Source organism: Leopardus geoffroyi, chromosome C3 (assembly GCF_018350155.1).
Source record: "Leopardus geoffroyi isolate Oge1 chromosome C3, O.geoffroyi_Oge1_pat1.0, whole genome shotgun sequence".
Taxonomy (NCBI): domain Eukaryota; kingdom Metazoa; phylum Chordata; class Mammalia; order Carnivora; family Felidae; genus Leopardus; species Leopardus geoffroyi.
Genome location: NC_059338.1, coordinates 11,486,834 through 11,502,763, shown reverse-complemented (window position 1 = coordinate 11,502,763; position 15,930 = coordinate 11,486,834). Strand labels below are relative to the sequence as shown.

At 43.8% G+C, this 15,930-nt stretch overlaps 1 long non-coding RNA gene across 3 annotated transcripts in view; it reads left to right on the top strand.

Moving 5' to 3' along the window:
- Positions 1-15,309, top strand: part of LOC123586479 — a 71,671-nt gene extending 56,362 nt beyond the window's left edge. The window contains exons 7-8 of one of the 3 annotated variants that reach the window (XR_006706820.1): positions 6,890-6,992; positions 14,965-15,309. This is a non-coding gene — a long non-coding RNA (uncharacterized LOC123586479). Of the gene's footprint in view, positions 1-6,889; positions 6,993-11,533; positions 11,940-13,409; positions 13,584-14,964 lie in introns of those variants that run through there. The other 2 variants (XR_006706821.1, XR_006706819.1) reach the window with 2 other exon arrangements.
- The last annotated feature ends 621 nt before the right edge of the window (positions 15,310-15,930 follow it).

Below are 15,930 nucleotides of genomic sequence, written 5' to 3'. Positions count from 1 at the left end.
TGCCCAGGAGGAAGTAAGATCTGGAAGCCCTCCAGTGGACGAGTGGGCAGGCACACGAGAGATACCACACTGCGGCTTCTGCGGAAACCTAGCCCCGATCCAATTTTCCATAAATTGGGACATGATGCAGGTTACCAGGTGGGGACTTGGACTCAGTTACCAGCACGGCATGTAAAAAAGGGCTGGGGCACAATTGCTTTTCTTCCACCTGGGGACAGGGGCAGGGCAAGGCAAGTTATAGGAGGACTGGCTTGATGCTCACTTGGGGTATCTTCGATCGTTCTTGTCAGAGACCAGACTTGGGGGCAGGGTAAGCCCAACAGCCATAAGTGAGGGAGGAGGAGGGCTGTGTAGGAGCTAGGCCTCCCTGTCACACCTGCCACACCCCAGATCACTCCTGGCAGGCCTTGCCTACTCTACCTCTGGCCATTTCAAAGAGGGTAACACTGAGGAATTGGAAGGTTGGCATGCATATACCCAGACATACCAAATGGTGTATATGCATGAGAGAGCAGGTGTTTGGGGAAGTATTCTCCCAGCTTGGTCTCTTTCACATTAGTTATCATGAAAATTCCAGAATCCTTGGCAAATTTATACAAGTACACAGAAAATCTAAACAAGAAAAATCCACTGTAAGTGCTAAAAGAAAGTAATAATGATATTCTTATGTTTTAAAATCCTTCACATTTAGGAGCTGATGTAATGACAAATAGAGGGAGATTTCTAGTCAATCGATATCTAAGAGATTCTGGCTAAACATGATGCTTTTTTCCCACTGAAATCCCACTAAAGTGATGATAAAGAAAAAAAAAGGAGTAAACTTATAAGAGGTAAGAAAAGAACAAAATCTGAAAACTGGAAAGTGACTAGACCAGTGGTAAAAAGCTGCAGTGTGGAAAGAGTTGAAAATTAAACACCTGTTGGCAGGAAGAACCAGTAAAAAAAAGTGAGCTCCGAATCCTGGGGAGAATCCCAAATGGGAGGCACCAGTCTGAATAAAGAGCCCCGGATCTTCTTCACCAACCTTGGAAGCCAGGCTCCTGCCATCCCCTAATTTCTAGACCACTGACAGTTTATTCTCAGGGTAGGCAGGAAGAGAGAGGCCCTGTTCAAGCATACCAGGCATAGCAGTGGAAGGGGGCATCACACAGAAATCAGGAGGATTAAGTAAAGGTTTACATACCAACCATTGATATCCCCAGCTTCCTTTTCTGAAGCAGCTTTTGGAATGTGTATAATCAGGGTTATACCCTCCTGGCAGGGAACAGAATGCTTTGTCCTTGGGGAGACTTGCTGAAGAGAAGAGCTAAAGACACACAACTCTGAGAGGTTCCCCAAGGGACGACCAAGTCTCCACCTATAATGAAACTCACAAATGAGAAGAAGACTTCAAAACAAAAATGCTTCTAAATAAAATTAATATTTCACTCATACATAGGAAAGAATAATCAAGGGACACCAGGCATTTGAGAAAAGCCTCTAAGATGAAAATAGAGACTATAATTAGAACAACAACAACAACAACACCAATAACAACATCAGAAAATGGGAACTCAGAGGAAGGAAAGACAATGTAAGCAAGCAACGCACACTTAAAAATAAATCTGTCTAAAATAATACCCGCAGAAATATATAAGAACATATTATCATGAAGGAATAGCATTCTACTTAAAAAGGAACATTCAGAGAACAGGAAGAGCGTTTGCAAATTAAGAAGCAAAATATTAGTGGTCAATATGAGGGTTGGAAAACAAAGTTGAAGAAATCTACAAAACAGAACAAAAAGTAAATGGATAGAAAATATGAAAGAAAAGATCAAATTAAATGACCAGGCCAGGAAGCAATAGTTGTAAAAAGAAAGATCAGAGAAAACAGAAGGGAGGAAATTATCTCCTAACTGGAGTTCCAAAAAGAAAGAACAGAGAAAACAGAAGGGAGGAAATTGTCTAAGAAACAATGAAGGATATGAGGTTCCAAATTAAAATGACCCAGTGAGTGCACATTAGAAAGACACACTAAACATCGCTGTTAAATGTCAGAACACCGGGGACACAGAGAGGTTCTTAAAAACTTTGACAGAGAAGAATAAAAAAAGGTGGAGGAAGGGGAGAAGGGGGAGTTGCCGTTCAATGGGCGTAGGGTTTCAGTTCAAGTTTTGCAGATCTGCTCTACAACATTGTGCCTATAGCTACCAATAGTGTATCGCACACCTACAAAATTAAGAGGTAAGATCTCATGTTAACTCATGTTAACTGTTCTCACAATCCAAAAAAAAAAAAAAAGGAAAAAGGAAAAAAAATGATCTCCAAGGTTCTTTTCGCAGGAAGGTATTAAAAACGGGGTTTCTCTAAAACAAAAGAGTAAGCCAAGAAAGCAAAACAAGGAATCCAAGAAATGTGGGAGAGAGGGCATTCCAGTATAACAGTGAAGGGAGATGAACTTTGTTTAGGTAGAAAGGAATCAGCCCAGATTGAGCAGAAGGTTAGAAGGCTCCAGAACGGTGATGTTTGACAAAAATATGAAATTAATAGATGGCCTAATATGCTTCTCTGAACAAATGAACATTTTGAAGGAGAATTAGTGACAAATACAAAGCATAGTAACTAAAGAAAAATCTGGGTAATTATTGACGCCAGGGAAGCAAACTTGTTCGAGAATGAAATGTAATCGTAGTGTACTACATGGCTTACCTGTGAATAATATTCATAGATCCATAATAACATAAATGCTAAATATTGATATAATGAGAAAATGTGATACAGCTACGTAATTGATTTGTTCCTTATTTAAATTTCTCTACATCCTCACCAACACTGCCCCAAGTCAGAGTAGCAGCTGGCCTGTGTTCCTTTTTGGAGGGTCTGGGGAAAGAATCCAATGAAGTTTATTCAGATTGCTAGTAGAATTAATTTTCTAGTGGCTGTACGGTTGAAGTCCTTGTTTTTCTGCTAGTCTTTGGCTGAGGACTGTTCTCAGCTCCTAGAGGCCACACCTTCCCACCAACAGTTCACAGCATGGGTGTTTGCTTCCTTCTAGGATAGCTGGAGTATATCTGTCTGTCCCCCTCTTCTGTTCTTGGCTAGAGAAAACTCTACACTTCTAAAAGGCTCACGGGATTAAGTCAGACCCACCTGGATAATCTCTTTATCCTGCAACATGTCCTGCAACATAACCTAATTATGGAAGTAAAATACATCATTTTTCACAGTCCTGGGAATTATGTAAGGTATGCATACCATGGGCAAAAAAGCCTTGGAGCATGTCGTAGAATCTTGCCTACCACAATTATATTGGGAAAGGAAGAGCATATTGGCAAGAGAAGGGGGTGGTGGTGATGGTTAAGAGGGATGAAATGCCTTCTTCCCTTGCAGAGCAAAACCAGATAAAACCTAACGTAGAGAATAAAACAATAGCTATGTTAAGTACGTCATTTAAAATATACAGGTAATTATCTATAGGAACTTTTAAAAAGTAAGAAGTGGTTGCCTGTGGGGAATAGACTTCAGGGGTAGGGTGGTGTGAAAGAGAAGGCTGGCATTTTTCATGATGTGCCTTGAGTATTCCTGTATTTCAATTAATCTAAGATCCTTTGATTGTCTAGTGCATTCTGATTTCACAGTTGTTACAACGTGAAAAATGCGATTTGCCTTACATTACTGTATATAAGTTGACATATCTAAACACACACACATACACACATACATACACACCCACTCTGTTGAAAAGAAAAATCAGAAGCAAACCACAATTAAAGCCAAAGAGTAATTTCTGTTTTGGGCAAGTTAGTATGTTCTGGCCTCGCGCAGAATGTGTGGCATGCTTGAAGACAGTCTAAGACACTCTGTGGACGTCAAATAAAGTCCCTTAGAGCATAAATAAGCAACAGGAATGTTGAAGAGTGATGGTAACTGGAAGTATAATTACATAATCATTCCCCATGATTAAAAACTTTTTTTTTTTGCCTTACCTCATAAGTCCAAATTTAAGAAAAAGTGTGAATTTTATTTTATTCAGAGATTTTATTTTTAAGTAATCTCTACACCCAGTGTATGGCTCGAACTCATGACCCTACGATCAAGAGTTGCATGCTCTATCGACTGAGCCAACCAGGTGCCATGAAAAAGTGTGAATTTTAAACCATAAGAGAATAAATTTGGCATTAGCTTTGCATCTCTCTCTCTCCATCATTCTTTTTTTTTGCATTTGTAAGCTAAGTTCCAACAAGGAACTAAGAGTCTAGCAGGCTATGAGACACTCTGCCAGAGTAGGGAAAGCATGATATAGCTGGAACAGGGTAAGTGAAGGACAGTTATTGTAGAAAATTGAGTTGGCAACGTCATGTTTTTCAATCATGTTTTATATAATGATTGACGTCTGCATATTTTCTTTAATTAGCCTGACTTTACCCAATTCAATCATTAAAATATTCACTGCTAAGATACTCAAGTTTTTCTGATCTAGTGGCATATTTATGTCATCAGTGTCTAGAAGTTTGGGGCTCAATTTCTAATAGTTACTCCCATCATTTCCTACTATCTTGTAACGGTAGATTTCACATGGTCAATATACTTCAAAGCCTTCTGGGCAGGCACTGATTTTCATTGTATGATGGTGAATGAGGATAAAAATAAAAAGAATAAAAGGCTTGCATATTTTCCATGCAATGCTCATTTCTGGAGCTCTTCCTTTCTTTGTGCGGATCCAGATTTCCATCTGGTTTCATTTTCTTTCTGTGTGAAAAAGCAGAAGGAAAATTGGGGTATGAGGCGTTCATTCAGCTTCTGTGTGCCTAAACAAGTTTTTATTTTGCCTTCATTTTTAAAACAATATTTTTGCTGGATATAGAATTCTAGGTTGACAACTTTTTTCTTTGAGTAATTTAAATATGTAGCTCCGGTGTCATCTGGCATGAATGATTTCTTTTTTTTTTTTTTTTTTAATTTTTTTTTCAACGTTTATTTATTTTTGGGACAGAGAGAGACAGAGCATGAACGGGGGAGGGGCAGAGAGAGAGGGAGACACAGAATCGGAAACAGGCTCCAGGCTCTGAGCCATCAGCCCAGAGCCTGACGCGGGGCTCGAACTCCCGGACCGCGAGATCGTGACCTGGCTGAAGTCGGACGTTTAACCGACTGCGCCACCCAGGCGCCCCTGGCATGAATGATTTCTAATGAGAAGTCTGATGTCTCTTTTTTGTGTGTATATAATTTCTCTCCCCCCCTCCCCTTTCCGGCTGTGTTTCATGTTCTCCGTATCTCCCCTTTTATGCAATTTTGTTGTAACGTGCTTTGGTGTAGTTTTCATGTCCCTTGTGCCAAAAAGCTCATTGAGCTTTTCGGATTTGTTAGTTTATAGTTTTCATAAGACCTGGACGTTTTGGTCATTATTTTTTCAGATATTAATTTGGTCTCGCATCTGTCCTCCATTTTTTTTGGGATTCAAACTACACGTCTTTTAGGCTTCTTGAAGTTGATCCACAGCTCACTGATGCTGAGTTCGTTTCTCTTTAGTTATTTTTTCCCCTGTGATTCATCTTGAATACTTTCTATTGCTATGTATTCAAGCTCGTTAACTTTTTCTTCTGAAAAGCTAGACTATTATTAATTTCACCAGTGTAATTTTTAAATCTCAGACATTTTGGTTCTCATCTTTGGAAATTCAAATTTTATTTTCCTCATATTGCCCGTATTTCTATCTAACATGCTCAATTTTTTATTTAGCTCCAGATTTTTCAACCTCAGCAAAATAAAGATGCCTTGGCCGACTCCGAGCTCCATTTCCTTGACCCAGGGAGACGGCATGATGCTGTGTGTCCGTGGGTTTCCCTTCCCCAGGCTGCAGCCTGGAAACTCCGTCCAGGAAGTAAGCCGAGCAGTTGTTGAGCCTGCTTCCTTTCTTGTCTCTCAGGGATCATCTCCCTTTATCACATGATGCCCAATGTTTTGAAAGTTACCCTTTCGCGTCTTTTGTTTCCTTTATTAGTTGTTTCAAGTGGGCTGGCAATTCGAGCCCTTGCTACTCCATCTTAGCTGGAAGTGAAAGTCAATTCGTTGTATGTAAGTCACTGTTGGCTGCATTTTAGTCAAAGAAAGCTCCTACCATTTCCCATAAAGTCAAATATCACTTATAGGTTGCTCAGTTCTCCCTTAAACTTTTGAATTGATTAGCTCCATGAGCTGATATAAATTGAAAAAAAAATGATTAGAATTCATTTGAGGAAACTTTGGCTTAATTGAAAACAATGATCAGAATTCATTGGCGGAAACTTGGGCTTATGTTCCAATTTGGTGGACTTGTTCTTCCCCTGTGCCCTGTGCTGACTGGTGGAAATTAAGATACTTCTCAGTGTGTACACGGGATTGGTGAATTGATTTTTTTGAATCGATCCAAGTCTGTTAAAAATATTAAATAAATTGATCTGAAATACTGCGCGTTATTTAATTTGAGTTGCCATGTTATGAATCAACCCTACGAAATGCTGTTAGTGGTTTTCTACCAGCCACCTGGTTAATTCAGTGAAAAACTTGACATATATGTATGTATTTTCTTTTTCTTTTTCTTTTCTTGTTTTTTTCATGATTGTCTGCTCAAGTCAAGGGACCAACCTCTTTTCTGTGTCTCAGGTAGAGAAGGTAAAGCTCTATAGTACAGCTGTAACTGAAGAAAGAAAATTGAAAGTCCTAAATGAAATATTCATTCTGTAAGTGACGTGATTCAGTAACCCTTAGCAAATATGCCCATCACTACGGTAATAGGTCTGCTAGGAAAGATTAGATCTCCTGAGAGTCACCTCATTCTGGTGTCCTTCCTGCTCCTTTTGTCCTTAGACTTTGGTCTTTTTCTCCATTTCCTCCATTGATATCATAGGGTTTTCACTCTTCATTACCAGGTTTTGCTGATGAAACCACGGAAGGCTGTTAATTACGTCTCGCTTCTAAGCCTGACAGTGTGGAGGGGTGCTCAACTTTGATCACGCTCTAATGAGTTGAGTGGTAAGTGTCGGACTTGTCTGCGAGTGGACTTGATTTGCCCCAGGCATATTGCTTTCGTGAGAGAGTGAGGATTGCAGTCACGGATAACCCTGATTGGTTGGCCCTCTCTCTTTCTCCTCATCTTGGAAAAACTTGGTTTTATAATGTCACTCTTTCTTGGTTAAGTTGTAATTTCTGGTAGTTCTTTTCAGTCTCCCTTAAAGACTTAACTGTACCTCTTAGCCCTAGGGTTCCTATCATCAGGATACTTCTCTTTCTACATGCTCTTCCTCCTTCCTGTGAAGGCTCTCCAAGGCTGCGGCTCCAACAACTCCCTGTGCATGAAGGATTCCCCGGAGTCTATTTCTAGATTAAAACTCTTTCTTGATAGGTTTCCATTGGCCTAAGAAAAATAAATCCACTCGGGGGTCCCACAGACTTCTCTAACTCAACACCACCGAATCCAAACACCTCACCTCGTCCCCCAAACCGGCTTTCCTTCTTGGCCTCTAGCACTTGGAGAATGATGCCACCTTTCCTCAATTGCTCCCAATGGAAACCCGAGAGCTACACTAAATTCCTCCTTCTCCCTGCTCCTACCCAGTCTCCAAGTCCAGTAAACTCTCTTAAAATCTGTCTCCTACCTCTCGTCATCACCCTCATTATACAGAGACAGGAAGATTGCGATAGACTCCTTCTGACCGGTCATAAAACTTTAATTCACCTTCCTGGAAATTATCTCTCAAAGCCAGAGTCTTCTTCCTAACAAACAAACCTTATCTTTACTTTCCGACTCAAATTCCTCCATGATTCCTTCTACCGACAAAACAAAATCTAACCTTTTCTTCGTGATCTAGCCTCTTCCTGCCCGTTCAACTTCTGCCATTATCTCCCTTAAATTGCTTTTGAGGCATGGTGACTTACACATGATTTGTAAAGAAAGGATGAATGGATGAACAGCAGTCCTCCGAATAAATACACCATACACTCTTAGATGTTTCTACACACATACGGTTTCTGCTGTCTGAAATGCTTTTCTCCACTCCACTCCTTCCTGGCACCTTCCATGATGCCCCCTCCCCACCCAGGTGGATGTTGGCACTCTTCCCTTGCTTCCACAGCACTTAGCGCTCATCTCCAGGATGGTAGAGGTACACATATACTTTTTTTTCATCTTTTTTTAAATGCTTTTATTTATTTTTGAGATAGAGAGAGAGAGAAGCGGAGTGTGAGCAGGGGAGGCGCAGAGAGAGGGAGACACAGAATCTGAAGCAGGCTCCAGGCTCTGAGCTGTCAGCACAGAGCCCCACACGGGGCTCGAACTCGCGAACCGTGAGATCATGACCCGAGCCGAAGTCGGACGGTTGACGGACTGAGCCACCCAGGCGCCCCGGTAGTAGTATATTTATACTATCTTACCCTGAGTGGCATTGGTTCTGGGTTGCAGTATTCGAATCGTTTGCTTGCTGTTTTCTCAATCGACTTAAACATTTTCCAGCGGGGAGGGACCCCCGACTTTGCAGCTTTGTGTCCTCTAGGGCCTCACACAGGGCCTGCACATAACTGGGGCTCAGTCCCCCTTTGGGGAGTGAAAGCATGCTTTGTCAATAATCGGACGGGAGAGCTCTTTTGTCCCCACGTGGGAAATTAAGCGCGAACCAAAATTTAAAAAGAGTGTCTGCTGGGGAGGAACCGCGGTAAGTGGAAGCCACTTCCCTCGTTTGCGCCGAGTGGGGAGCAGAAGCAGACCTGGAACCACTTCCTCTCGCCAATCCTGAGAGCTGCCGCCCCGCCCTGACCAGCCTTCCCCTCCTCTGCGTCTCGTGTGTCTTTGGTTTTTGAGGAGAAGGTGAGGGGAAGATGAGAGAGGGAAGGTCTGGAGGATGTTTCCACCTAGACAAACTGGAGGAGATTTACCACTTCCAAAGGGAGGGTGGCCGGAAGTTTAAAAAAAATCAAAACTTTAAAAAATATTTTATTTTTGTTTATTTGAGAGCAAGAGCCAGCAAGAGTGAGCAGGGGAGAAGAAGGAGAGGGGGAGAGAGAACCTTAAGCAGGCTCCATGGTCAGCATGGAGCCTGACGCAGGACTTGATCCCCTGACCCTGGGATCATGACCTGAGCTGATATCAGGAGTCGGACACTCAACTGACTGAGCCACCCAGGCGCCCCTGGAAATGTTCTTGTCTTGACCCAGTAAGCGCCACCTGGGACTGGCTATGTGCTTTGCGGGGCTCAGTGGAAAATGAAAATGTGGCCCCCTTGTTAAACACTTATGACAAAATTTAAGGGAGTGACAGCAAAGCGTCAGACCCCGTGTGGGGCCCTTCTGAGCCGGGGCCCTGTGTGCCTTGAAAGGTTCACATTGCCCCGTGAAACGAGTCCTGGTGTTCCTTGAGGGAGGTGTCAAGTACTGGGTTTGGCTGATGTTTCGTTTACTTATTTGTTTATCTAGAAGTTTCTTTGAAATCTTCTGGACACTCAAAAAAGGGATAAACAAGAGTATCAATGTACCTATCACCAGCTTAAGAGACACGTGGTGACAAATACATTCGAAATGATTTGTGTGTCCCTGGCTCCCAAAAGGAACCCTTATTCTGATGAACCACAGGAACGTATCATTCTGGTCCATGTCGGTATTTTTTACTACAGATCCCCAAGAGAGATGAACTTTAAAGTGATGCAGGGGGAATATTTCCTGAAGTAACTGAGCAAGGGATTAAATCCTGTTGAGACCCAGGATCAACCAACTCCAAATCCGTGTGAAAAGGGAGTCCTGGTTTGCTCCTTGGCATTTTTATTCATTGTTTATGTTTTCTTTAGCCCACCTCTACCTCCCTTCCTGCCCTTTGTAGAGTCTGTAAACCACACTTCCTCTTCTGCAGAATGTGTCTTCGTCCATTTTGCTTTACTTACGACCTGCTTCTTCTGTCATGCGAAACACCAGCCCAGGCCCCAGGCCCGATCTCCTTTCTCCTTCATGGTTATCCCGGGTCATGGCGCTGGGCATTCAGCGGGTGAGTCGGGTTGTGGCTTTGTGATGTCTTAAGTACGGCTGCATCTGGGAAGTTGGAAAAGCCGGGCTCTAGGAAGGCAGAATCTGTTGGAATTAAAAAAGGATATATATATGTACATATTTAAAAACTGGAGTGAGTTGGATTCAGAGATGAATATTCAGCCAAGGCCACATTTGAGAATTATGAAGTGGGACTGGGGGGGTGGGGGTGGCGGGGGAGGGGGGAGAGTCGTGCTCAGCCCCGCAGCTCCGTGCAGGGATCCAGGCAGCAAGAAATGTGGTGAATGTTTTGCCAAAAACGAGGGTGTGGCCTGGGCACTTGGACGCTGGGCTTGTCCCACACGGTCATAATCATTAAAAAATTAATAGTTGGCACACCCTCCATGCCTTCAAAAGATGAAAGCCTGGCACATCCTCCAGACGAATATTGGAAACCGTGTGGAATTTCACAGTAGTAAGAAAGACCATTGCAAATGGCTGGTTTTTCTGTCTTCAAGGATTTATCTACATGGTAGCAGCCGCAGTTGGGTTAGAGCAAGGGGTTTTGGGATGGATTTTGGCAGGCCTTTGATCTGAACTGACTGAAATAAAAGAAACAATGCATCCCTAATCGCCTGACCAGATACCTTACACAGCACCACTCCAAGCTCATGTGAATAACATGGTCACAAAATGCCAATAATAACCACCAGGATTTCCAGCGCAGGGAGTGATTGGAAATTTGACTCCTGTGCTGCCCCCAAAAGTCGCTCTGGCCTAATTACTGTTAAAAACAGATGAAGATAAAAGTTAACATGGCCCCAGTGAGTCATCTCGTCGGGACTCACGTTACAGAAACAGCCATTCTGGGAGGAGAATTCCGAGGACAAAGGCTCTGAGAGTGGCCACAGACGACTGCAGAGAGCAAGTCTGTTAGAAAAGCCCGTGTCTGGATCCCAGGAACTTAGCGCAAGATAACTGTTCCGTGGTAACAGCGGCTTTTCAATAGTCTTTTCCGTGAGGGCACATGCAACTGCCATATGGGAATACGATCTACAGCCCCATTTCCTCCTAGAATAGAACATTCCTAAATGCGGCTCTTCCACTCCCCCCCCCCCAAATACTCTCTTACGCCTCTTTCAGAAATACTCTTCTTCATGAGTAGGGTTTGTCCAGCATGGGGAAGAGACAGGAGGGGAGCAGGCAATAGGAAGCCTTGTCTGAAACTGGTCCCTTAGTCTCCCCCGGTAACGTGTATTGGCCCCCTCATAGATGAGGAAAACTGGGAGCCAGAGAAATCCTACAAATCAAATGTTCCTCTGCACGCGGAGCTCCGTGATCGACCGTAATATTCAACATAGCGGAGTCGTGTTGGGGGGAAAGCACAGGAAGTTTGGGGTTGAACCTTGACCCTGCCGCTGTTAGCTGTGTAAGGGACATGTTATTCAACCTCGCCGGGCCTCAATTTTCTCACTGATGACTTGGGAGTGATGACACGGACCCTAAATTAATGTTGTAAGTTACTTTACAAGGGGAACAAGGTCTGAGTAAATAATTCTCTTCTATAGGAAAGGCCTTGAGGGTGTGCTCTGGGTGCCGATGGTCCGAAGTCTGATCCTGGGCGCATGAAGGACCGTGGGTGTTCTGCAAACAGGTGCCAGTTGCGATCTCACAGATGTTCTCTGGGGAAGGGACAGTTTGTGAGAGCCCAGTTCTGATGATCCTTATGCCGAAATCATCGCTGTTTTCAAACTGGGAGTTTTACTTCTGTGAAAGATTGATTTGACCTCCCTCAATTTTCCTCCTTCTCCTGTAATTGCAACACATGTCCTCTCAGAATCCAAGAGGTTTCCCAACAAACACATCTTAAATACCGCACCCATACTGTCTCAACCGCGAAAGAAAATAAAGACATACTGGAAGGAATACAATATGAAATTTAAAAATCATGCAAAAATGGGGTTTAGGGATGCCTGGGTGGCCCAGTCAGTTAAGTGACTGACTCTTGATTTCTGCTTAGGTCATGATCTCACGGTTCGTGAGATCCAGCCCCGTGCAGGCTGTTAGTGCAGAGCCTGCTTGGGATTCTCTCTCTCTCTCCTCTCTCTCTCTCTGCCCCTTCCCTGCTCGTGTACTTTCTCTTTCTCAGAATAAATAAATAAACATAAAAAATGGAGTTTACCATGGTTTATTTGTAGTAGCAACAAACCGGAAGTAACCTAAATGTCCAATAGTAAGGGATCGCTAAGACAATGGGATATTATGCACCACTGAGGCATGGCTGTAGAATATGCAAGGTCCTGAGAAAATGCTAACAACATGTGGTGCAGTGGAAAAGATAGATTTAACTGCAACATCAGAATTTGAACGTGATTTATACGTGTATGATGAATTATGGATGCTTTGTTTCTTTTTGTTTAAATCACACAGAGCATAAAATTTACCACCTGAACTGTTTTGAAGTGGGTAGTGTTAAGGATATTCACATGGTCATGCAACGAATCTCCAGAACGCGTTCATCTTGCAAAACTGAAACTCTGTCCCCATTAAACAGCAGCTGCCCCATGTTTGCTCATCTGCAGCCTCTAACAACCACTGTCTTATTTTCTGTCTCTATAAATCTGTTTGCTTTAGGTGCTTCACCTAGGTGGGATCCGACGGTGTTTGTTCTATCGTGACTGGCTTATGTCACGTAGTATAGTCTCCTTAAACTTCACCCACGATGTGGCAAGTGAATGATTTCCTTCTCTTCAAAGGCTGCCCAATATTGCATTGTATGGATATACCACATTCTGTTATGCCTCTACCCATCGATCGACACTTGGGTTCCTTCCGCATCTTCGCCTTTGTGAATAATGATGCTCTGAACTCAGGGGTGCAAATAGCTCTTTGGGATCCTGCTTTGTTCTGGTCTACAAAAATCCAGAACCTGTGTTTATGACCAGGATGTTTTTCTGTCTCATACGTGACAGTCCCCTATAAAAAGAGCTCATGCTGTTCCAAGTCAGCAGGTGGGATGAACAGAGGACCTTAGATGTAAGGATTTCTGTCCCAACTGGACTCATCTGGGCTTTAACTCGGTATTTGTCCAGGAGTTTCTGTGGCTTCACACACTGTGCTCCTGGCCAGGAACCAGCAAGTCTTCTGTTCTTTCTGTCCCCAGCAGGAAGAGGAATGGGGGCAGAGGGGGTGGGGGTGGGGGGCTCTAGGTTGTCAGGTGAACAAGCTGGCGCAGTCCCCCGGCAGAGGAAGCAATCTAAGGGAAAGCAGGTTAGAGCAGTGATACTTTATGGTTACTAATGAATTCCGTTTTATAGCCCAACTCCCTTAAATTGTCTTCCTGTGATTAATTCTCGTTCTCCTGCTCCCCTTTAGGCAGACGCTTGTTGATAGGGAGTGCTCAGTGTTGAATGAGTAAAACGTACTAATGCATGTTCTCTTTAGCCAGAGATAACCTTGCTTTAAACATGATGAATGCAACTTTTACGAGAGAAGATATCATCGAGAAGGGGGCTTGCGGCTTATCCATCAGACACTTGGGTATAAGCTCATCGCCTAGCAGCATTTCTATCTCCATCTCTCCCTCTCTCTCTCCCCTGACCATTTTGAATAGTCCATCTGTCTGTCACTGTCCCTAAAATGAAATGATGTAAATCACCCAGATGACTGTTCTGGATTTAATCAACCCCCCCCTCCCTCCTCCCCCCCCCCCCCCCCCCCCCCCACCTCCCAAGGACTCCACACCTTTTTCTTCCTCAGTGAACAAAGAAACAAAGAAGCAGCATTTCTGGGAAAGTCATAGAGCTTAAAAGTCATTAATCTACAACCATTAGAAAGGATTCCTTTTGGGGACCAGAGAACAATGTGTGTGTGTGTGTGTGTGTGTGTGTGTGTGTAGACTTTCACAGACGTGGAGACACAGCAGAGAGGTTTTTCTGGTTAGCATTGTACGCTTTGTATTTTGACACAAGTTGCCTCGATCCCAGACTTCTTAATTTTGGCCCAGGCCCCCAAAATGTAGAGAATACAGCCACCAGTCACCCGTGGTTGTTATTTAGAGAGATGTGTCTATATCAAGAAAGCTCTAGCTAAAGGGGGAAGGCAGGGGAGGCAGGGGAGGTTGAGCTGGCACATCGATTGGGACTCAGCAGAGATGCCCGCACGATGCATGTGGCCACTCGATAAGAGCAAGAACGAGCAAAGCAAGGCAAATTATTTTGTGTGAACAAATTATTTACACGGCTCGTTTCTTCCAGCGCTTACAAAGGCTCTCTTCCACTCTGGCAGGAGAAGACTGTTAGTTTAAAGAGGAAAAGAAAAAAATCTCTCTCCCAGAACTGATAACCAAATAAAATCCTGTTATATTTTCTGTCTAATAAGCACCAGAAATTCCATAACTCCCTTGATTAAGCATATTATCCTTCTTCAGAAAGTCAGCTTGATTTATGCAAAAAGTGATTTGGGCATACTTTCGCCGGCCATGGAGATTTCATAATTCCTAGTGTATGTCTGGAAAATCTCCTCTCGTCGAGTCCAAACCAAATGAATGTCTTCCAGAGTGACCTGAGGAATTAATGAGGTTTCTGCTGTCAGTTCTACCCATCCAAAGGTCAAGTAAATCATTTGCTGGCTCTCGGGCCGCTGTATTTTTGCTGCCTCTCTGACTCCACGTTCAATGATAACAACGTTGCAGATGCCTTTGAAATACGGCATCACAGACACTCTCCGTCCATCTGCTGGGACATATTTTAGGCTCTGCTTCTCTTTCTGCTGTAAACTCGGCCTTTAATGGAGTCCGTAATTGCTGATAAATGGGGTATCAATGAAGTCAGTGTGCTAAGGCTCCCTCATTCTTTTCTGCTGATGTGTGCTATTTAAGTCTCCTCCGACGTGACTTAAAATTATTGTGTGCCCAGCTCTTTAACTCCCCAACTGGTGTTCTTGGCTGAAGACTGGGGTTATTTATTTTTTTTTTCCTCCTTCTTCTTTTTTGGAGAAGCTAAAGCTGGATGGCAAGACGCTCTCCTTGAGAAGCCGTGTTCTTCTTCCCAGGAGAGGCTCCACAACCTGGAGCGTGATGATGTGCGCAGAATTGGCTGGAGGTTTTCGGATCTTTCTACCTCTTTCCGCCTCTGCCGCCCGAGTGTGGGGACCAGCTTCTCTGTGGACCCAAACTGTGAAATGATCGGAGGGGTGAAAACGCTTCGCAAGTGACTTGTCTGGTATCTCTGTCCTGGAAGTCTGGAGTTTCAGTGTCTGTCCCTAAACTTCATCACTGTTGTTCCCTTGGGTTCTTTACTGATTGTAAATGAGGATGAAAAGTAAAAGCCACGATGGTCTTTCCCCCCGAGTCTCCTCATTCTCTTTGAGTTTGCGTTTCTCATGAGCATCTGGTTGAACGGCCGCTGCTAATGAGCCAACAATCCAGAAAGGGCTGGTAAATTCTTTTGTGGCTCCTTAGCCACGGGTCTGGAGGAACCAGAAGCCTGTTGCTTCCCACATGTGCTTTCAAAGCAGAAACACCTAAAATTACCTGCTAACCAGCCAGCCATGTGGATGTACACATTTTCCAATGAGGTTTGAAACAGTAACGCCGACAATGTTGCCCGAGTCTCCCTGACCTTTCCAACCTCAGTTTCCTGAGCTATGAAATGGGGATGGTCATACCTGCCGGACTTAGCACCGAGGTTTGGCCTGTGGCTGCTGCTGCGGGCTGGCTTTTCTGAGCACTCATTTTTTTTTTTTTAATATTTTTTTAACGCTTATTTATTTTTGAGAGAGAGAGAGAGAGAGAGAGAGTTGCAGCGTGAGTGGGGGAAGGGGAGAGAGAGGGAGACACAGAATCTGGAGCAGGCTCCAGCCTGTCAGCACCGAGCCCGACGCGGGGCTTGAACTCACGAACCTGGAGATCATGACCTGAGCCGAAGTCGGACGTTCGACCGACTGAGCCCCCCGCAAGCGCCCA